This window comes from Pristiophorus japonicus, unplaced genomic scaffold (assembly GCF_044704955.1).
Source record: "Pristiophorus japonicus isolate sPriJap1 unplaced genomic scaffold, sPriJap1.hap1 HAP1_SCAFFOLD_327, whole genome shotgun sequence".
Taxonomy (NCBI): Eukaryota; Metazoa; Chordata; class Chondrichthyes; family Pristiophoridae; genus Pristiophorus; species Pristiophorus japonicus.
The window spans coordinates 10824-19432 of record NW_027253073.1 but is presented as its reverse complement, the minus strand read 5'-3'; positions in this window follow the sequence as shown (position 1 = coordinate 19432).

Below are 8609 nucleotides of genomic sequence, written 5' to 3'. Positions count from 1 at the left end.
CCACAATACGTTTGGCGCACCCAAAGTTTTCAGAGAAATGGTCGATAAAGAGGCTACTTGATCGACAATTTCAGGAACTCCCTGGGATTCCCGGGGCGCAGCTTGATTTGAAGCAGTTGTCTCCAGAACCTGCTCTGATGGGACTCTCTCCCTTGTGGTGCCATCCACCGATTCACAGCTATCAGTGGAGCGCATTATGGCATTCCAGTCAGGAAGCTATAAGGCTGTAAGGCGGTCTGTTTCGGGCAGAAATCCATCTTATTTCGCATTGCACATTCCGACCTCTACCCACCACACCCGATACCGTGGTTCTGTGTGTAATGAATGCTGTGTGCAATTTCAAGAGACACTGCCATGCTATTCGAAGGCATGAGTAGTTTTCCTTCTGGTATAAGGCCACTTAGGTAGCAAAAATAGAACAGCAGAGTATTACTTAAGTGGTGAGAGATTTGGAAATGGTGTTCAGAGGGACTTGGGTGTTCGACTGATAGTTATCATTGCCAGTACTGCAACTAGAAAGAAAGCAAATAGTATGTTTGCCTTTATTACAGCAGGATTCGAGTGTCAGAGTAAAAATGTCTTTCTGTCATTACGTAGGGTCCTGATGAGCCCACGCTTGGAGTATTGTGTTAAGTTGTGGTCACCTTACCTATGGAAGAATAACTTGCCATTGAGAGAGTGCAACGAACGTTCCCCAGACTGAATCCTGAATGGAGAAATGATCTTATGCGAACAAACTAGGCCTATAGTCACTAGAGTTGAGAAGAATGAGAGGTGATCTCATTAAAAAATGTATAATTCTTACAGGTTTCTACAGGATAGATACAAGGACGATGTTTCCCTTGGCTGCAGAGTCCAGGACAAGGCGCAACGTCTCAGAATAAGGAGACGGACATTTAGGATTAAGATGAGAATAAATTTCTTCACTCAGAAATTGGGGAATATTTGGAATTCTCTACATGGCAGTTGTGGACGCGTTGATATAATTCAAGACAGAGAGCGGCAGATTTTTGGGTATAAATGGAATCAAGAGATATGGGAATAGTGCAGGAGAGTAGTACTGAGGGAGAAGGTCAGCCATGATAGAATGGAATGGCGGAGCAGGCTCTCGGGGCCGAATAAACTTCTGTTCCTATTTCTTACATCCATAATTCTCCAATCTACCGTGTCTGTTACCTGCACAAAAAAGCTATGAGCTTTGTCAAGTACAATCATTGTTCCTGAGAGTGGTGCTGCTGTTCACAGATTGGACAACTATTGGACATATTGTTGTGAATGGTGATTCTGTTCACAGATTGGACTACTATTAGACATATTGTTGTGAATGGTGCTGCTGTTCACAGATTGGACTACTATTGGACATATTGTTGTGAATGGTGCTGCTGTTCACAGATTGGACTACTATTGGACATATTGTTGTGAATGGTGCTGCTGTTCACAGATTGTATTACTATTGGACATATTGTTGTGAATGGTGCTGCTGTTCACAGATTGGACTACTATTGGACATATTGTTGTGAATGGTGCTGCTGTTCACAGATTGGACAACTATTGGACATATTGTTGTGAATGGTGCTGCTGCTCACAGATTGGACTAATATTGGACATATTGTTGTGAATGGTGCTGCTGTTCACAGATTGGATTACTAATGGACATATTGTTGTGAATGGTGCTGCTGTTCACAGATTGGACTACTATTGGACATATTGTTGTGAATGGTGCTGCTGTTCACAGATTGGACAACTATTGGACATATTCTTGTGAATGGTGCTGCTGTTCACAGATTGGACTACTATTAGATATATTGTTATGAATGGTGCTGCTGCTCACAGATTGGACTACTATTGAACATATTGTTGTGAATGGTGCTGCTGTTCACAGTTTGGACTACTATTAAACATATTGTTGTGAATGGTGCTGCTGTTCACAGATTGGACTACTATTGGACATATTGTTGTGAATGGTGCTTCTGTTCACAGATTGGACTACTATTGGACATATTGTTGTGAATGGTGCTGCTGTTCACAGATTGGACGACAATTAGACATATTGTTGTGAATGGTGCTGCTGTTCACAGATTGGACAACTATTAGACATGTTGTTGTGAATGGTGCTGCTGTTCACAGATTGGACTACTATTGGACATATTGTTCTGAATGGTGCTCTTGCTCACAGATTGGACTACTATTGGACATATTGTTGTGAATGGTGAAGCTGTTCACAGATTGGACTACTATTGGACATATTGTTGTGAATGGTGCTGCTGTTCACAGATTGGACTACTATTGGACATATTGTTGTGAATGGTGCTGCTGCTCACAGATTGGACTACTATTGGATATATTGTTGTGAATGGTGCTGCTTTTCACAGAATGGACTACTATTGGACATATTGTTGTGAATGGTGCTGCTGTTCACAGATTGGACTACTATTGGACATATTGTTGTGAATGGTGCTGTTGCTCACAGATTGGACTACTATTGGACATATTGTTGTGAATGGTGAAGCTGTTCATAGATTGGACGAATATTGGACATATTGTTGTGAATGGTGCTGCTGTTCACAGATTGGACTACTATTGGACATATTGTTGTGACTGGTGCTGCTGTTCACAGATTGGACTACTATTGGACATATTGTTGTGAATGGTGCTGCTGTTCACGGATTGGACTACTATTAAACATATTGTAGTGAATGGTGCTGCTGTTCACAGATTGGACTACTATTGGACATATTGTTGTGAATGGTGCTTCTGTTCACAGATTGGACTACTATTGGACATATTGTTGTGAATGGTGCTGCTGTTCACAGATTGGACGACAATTAGACCTATTGTTGTGAATGGTGCTGCTGTTCACAGATTGGACAACTATTAGACATATTGTTGTGAATGGTGCTGCTGTTCACAGATTGGACTACTATTGGACATATTGTTGTGAATGGTGCTGCTGTTCACAGATTGGACTACTATTGGACATATTGTTCTGAATGGTGCTCTTGCTCACAGATTGGACTACTATTGGACTTATTGTTGTGAATGGTGAAGCTGTTCACAGATTGGACTATGATTGGACATATTGTTGTGAATGGTGCTGCTGTTCACAGATTGGACTACTATTGGACATATTGTTGTGAATGGTGCTGCTGTTCTCAGATTGGACTACTATTGGACATATTGTTGTGAATGTTGCTCTTGCTCACAGATAGGACTACTATTGGACATATTGTTGTGAATGGTGAAGCTGTTCACAGATTGGACTATGATTGGACATATTGTTGTGAATGGTGCTGCTGTTCACAGATTGGACTACTATTGGACATATTGTTGTGAATGGTGCTGCTGCTCACAGATTGGACTACTATTGGATATATTGTTGTGAATGGTGCTGCTTTTCACAGAATGGACTACTATTGGACATATTGTTGTGAATGGTGCTGCTGCTCACAGATTGGACTACTATTGGACATATTGTTGTGAATGTTGCTGCTGCTCACAGATTGGACTACTATTGGACATATTGTTGTGAATGGTGCTGCTGCTCACAGATTGGACTACTGTTGGACATATTGTTGTGAATGGTGCTGCTGTTCACAGATTGGACAACTATTGGACATATTGTTGTGAATGGTGCTGCTGCTCACAGATTGGACGACTGTTGGACATATTGTTGTGAATGGTGCTGCTGTTCACAGATTGGAAAACTATTGGACATATTGTTGTGAATGGTGCTGCTGTTCACAGATTGGACTACTATTGGACATATTGTTGTGAATGGTGCTGCTGTTCACAGATTGGACTACTATTGGACATATTGTTGTGAATGGTGCTGCTGTTCACAGATTGGACTATGATTGGACATATTGTTGTGAATAGTGCTGCTGTTCACAGATTGGACTACTATTGGACATATTGTTGTGAATGGTGCTGCTGCTCACAGATTGGACTACTATTGGACATATTGTTATGAATGGTGCTGCTGCTCACAGATTGGACTACTATTGGACATATTGTTGTGAATGGTGCTGCTGTTCACAGATTGGACTACTATTGGACATATTGTTGTGAATGGTGCTGCTGTTCACAGATTGGACTATGATTGGACATATTGTTGTGAATGGTGAAGCTGTTCACAGATTGGACTACTATTAGACATATTGTTGGGAATGGTGCTGCTGTTCACAGATTGGACTACTATTAGACATATTGTTGTGAATGGTGAAACTGTTCACAGATTGGACTACTATTAGACAAATTGTTGTGAATGGTGCTGCTGTTCACAGATTGGACTACTATTGGACATATTGTGGTGAATGGTGCTGCTGTTCACAGATTGGACTACTATTGGACATATTGTTGTGAATGGTGCTGCTGTTCACAGATTGGACTACTATTGGACATATTGTTGTGAATGGTGCTGCTGCTCACAGATTGGACTAATATTGGACGTATTGTTGTGAATGGTGAATCTGTTCACAGATTGGACTACTATTAGACATATTGTTGTGAATGTTGCTGCTGTTCAGAGATTGGACTACTATTAGACATATTGTTGTGAATGGTGAAGCTGTTCACAGATTGCACTACTATTGGACATATTGTTGTGAATGGTGCTGCTGTTCACAGATTGGACTACTATTGGACATATTGTTGTGAATGGTGCTGCTGTTCACAGATTGGACTACTATTGGACATATTGTTGTGAATGGTGCTGCTGTTCACAGATTGGACTATGATTGGACATATTGTTGTGAATAGTGCTGCTGTTCACAGATTGGATTACTATTGGACATATTGTTGTGAATGGTGCTGCTGCTCACAGATTGGACTAAAATTGGACATATTGTTGTGAATGGTGAAGCTGTTCACAGATTGGACTACTATTAGACATATTGTTGTGAATGGTGCTGCTGTTCACAGATTGGACTACTATTGGACATATTGTTGTGAATGGTGCTGCTGTTCACAGATTGGACTAAAATTGGACATATTGTTGTGAATGGTGCTGCTGCTCACAGATTGGACTAAAATTGGACATATTGTTGTGAATGGTGAAGCTGTTCACAGATTGGACTACTATTAGACATATTGTTGTGAATGGTGAAGCTGTTCACAGATTGGACTACTATTAGACAAATTGTTGTGAATGGTGCTGCTGTTCACAGATTGGACTACTATTGGAAATATTGTTGTGAATTGTGCTGCTGTTCACAGATTGGACTACTATTGGACATATTGTTGTGAATGGTGCTGCAGTTCACAGATTGGACTACTATTGGACATATTGTTGTGAATGGTGCTGCTGCTCACAGATTGGACTAATATTGGACATATTGTTGTGAATGGTGAAGCTGTTCACAGATTGGACTACTATTGGACATATTGTTGTGAATGGTGAAGCTGTTCACAGATTGGACTACTATTAGACATATTGTTGTGAATGGTGCTGCTGTTCACAGATTGGACTACTATTAGACATATTGTTGTGAATGGTGAAGCTGTTCACAGATTGGACTACTATTAGACAAATTGTTGTAAATGGTGCTGCTGTTCACAGATTGGACTACTATTGGACATATTGTTGTGAATGGTGCTGCTGCTCACAGATTGGACTACTATTGGACATATTGTTGTGAATGGTGCTGCTGCTCACAGATTGGACTATTATTGGTCATATTGTTGTGAATGTGAAAAAAACTTAGATTGACAGAACGCTTTTCCTGCAATAAACATTCCTATCATGCGTCATAGAAGCGTGAGGAAAGTCAGACAAGTAAGTAAATATGGAAACTAAAGCTTTGTTAACGAACGGTTTTCATATGGGTATAGAAAGAAGAGAGGGGCGTGGAGAAATGTAGCGTCTTACATGGTAGAAAGAGGTATCTTCGCATTCGTCCTTGTGATCTGGATGTGATAGATTATGGAGTAATTTTACAAAAGGCACATTGACAAGATTTGATTAAATTTATATAGGTATCGGACTGTACCTTACCCTGAGTAAGTCAAAGATGAGAATGGATGTCACTGCAGTACAACAGTATCACTTGTATTTATATAGCACCTTTCAAATAGAACAGAATATCCAATGGCATTTCCTAGAAGTACAATTAGAGGCAAGTAGACCCCAGCCAAAGAGGTGGACAACAGGAAGTGTGGCCATAGGTTCATTCAAAAAATGTGTTTAAGAACATAAGAAATAGGAGCAGGAGTAGTCAATTTGACCCCTCGAGACTGCTCCCCCGTTCAATAAGGTCATGGCTGATCTGATCATGGCCTCAGCTCCACTTCCCTGTCTGCTCTCCATACCCCTTAAAGTTTGAGTCAAATGGAAGGTGGAGGAGGTGACTGATAATAACAGCAACCCTTGTGGTCGATATGGATGTTACTTTTGTGAACTTCCAGATGGTATTCGACAAGCTTCCACGAGATGAATTGTTACCACAAATGAGAACGCCTGGAATTGGAGGGAACCTATTGTCTTGGCTAGGGAATGTGTTATTTGGTTGCAGACAGAGAGCAGAAATAATGTGTTTGTACTTTATTGGCAGAATGTGAATAGTCGTGTCTCCTGAGGATCTGTATGGGGCTGCAGATTTGTATTATATTTATGCATGGATGAGGGAATAGCGAACCATATATCTAAGTTTGTTGGCGAGAGTAATTTAAGTGGAAAAGTATATATTATAGATGGGAGCAGCATGTTTCAAAGGCGCTGATAGATTGAATGAGAAAAGCTGTGGCAGAAGGCTTTCAATGTGAGAAAGTGTGATCATAGTCCACTTTTTACCTAAGGAAGATGCATCAAAGTGTGAACATAAAGCCAGAAACTAGTTCTGTGGATTGGCATGGAGATTTACATGTCCATGTCCAGAAATCACGAAAGGCTACTGGACATGTACACAAATAAATTATACTAATCGTCTTTATCTCAGGAGGGCTGGAATGCATGGTGGACAATTTATTACAGCTGTACAGAGCATTGCTTAGAACCCACCTGGAGTACCTGCATTCAATTCCGGGCACGGCACCCCAAACAGGATATATTGGCTTTGGTGTTGATGTACTGCAGAATCACCAGAAGGATTTCAGTACTAAAACGATTGAATTCTGAGGACAGTTTGCATAGACCAGACTTGTTTTGCCTTGAACTTTATGATGGTTAATGGGTTTGATAGGGTCGATGGTGAGAATCTATTCCCTCTAAAGGGAGATTCCAGAAAAAGTGGACATAATCTATAAATTAGAGCTAAACTTTTCAGGGTTAATATCGGGAAACACTTCTTCACACAACAGTAGAGGAAATCTGGAAATCTCTGCAAAAAAGAACTGTTGAGGCTGTGGGTCAGTACAATATTTCAAAGCTCAGTTTGTTAGTTTTTTTCATGCAGTGCTACTTGCGGTTACAATATCAAGGCAGGTTGATTGGGTGAAGATATAGACCAGCTATGATCTGACTGAAAGCGCATCAGACACGAAGGTCTGAATGGCCTGCACCATTTCCTATTGGGAGTTGTTCCTTCCTATTTTCCTAGATGGCTAAAAGCACAATTTGCAATTGTGGGGCAGAGGGAGGGCGTCAATATAATAACCAAATTCGACGGCTCACAGTACGTTGAAGGATTGTACGTCTAGGGAAGATTATAGAGCCAGGATAGGTCCGTTTTCGCAGGGATTGTAACAAAGGGAAGAAAAATAAACTCGGGGCTTTGGCGGAACTACACCTATATAGATGAGCAAGGAGAGGGGTAATTTGTGAGAGGGTTCCAGCGTGGTGTACGATATGTGCAGCAGAGTTTTGGATGAACAAGCATATGGGCGGTGTAGGATGGGAGGTTGGCCCGCTGTACAGTGATATAGTCGGGTCTGGTTGTGAAAAACGCATGGATGAAGGTTTCTACATCTGATAGACTGAGGCAAGATTGGAGGCAGCGAAAATACGGAGGTTGGATGTTGTTGATCTTTCTTATGGAGTGACAAATTTGTATAAAGAATAGAATTCGGATCTTTTAGGGTACTGAGTCTAATTCTGAACTAACGGCCATAGTGGGGATTGGTATTGGTGGCCAGGACACAGCATTTGTGGCTATTATTAAAGATGATACTTTTAGACTTGCCAATGCTTGCTTAGAGAAAAGTTTGGCTCAACCAAAACAAGATGTTGGGCAAATAGTCTGACAACACAGGAAGGGGATCGAGAGAGGTGATCGAGAATTAAAACTGCTGTCTTCAATGTAAAAGCTGATATCATATCTGTAGATCAAAGATTCAATGGGAAGCATGTAGATGATGAATAATGGAGGGATAGGATACATCCTTAGGATTCTTCAATTGTAATGGTGCTGCGGGACCTGGGGGAGTGGGGTGAAGCCGTTGCTAGCGATTCTCTGTCTCCGTTCAGATAGGTAAAGGTGGACACAAGCAAGGGAAGTCCCAACAAGAGACCACTGTCAGAGCAATGAAGAGGCGACGGATTGGATAAGAGGACAGAGAGTCTGGAGCTGATGAATGCATGATTGAAGGTTTCAGAGCCAGATGGGCGAAGGGAGCGGCAGATGCCGGCAATGTTGGTCGGTGATGGTGAAAGTAGGCGTCTTCTGTAATGGAGAGGA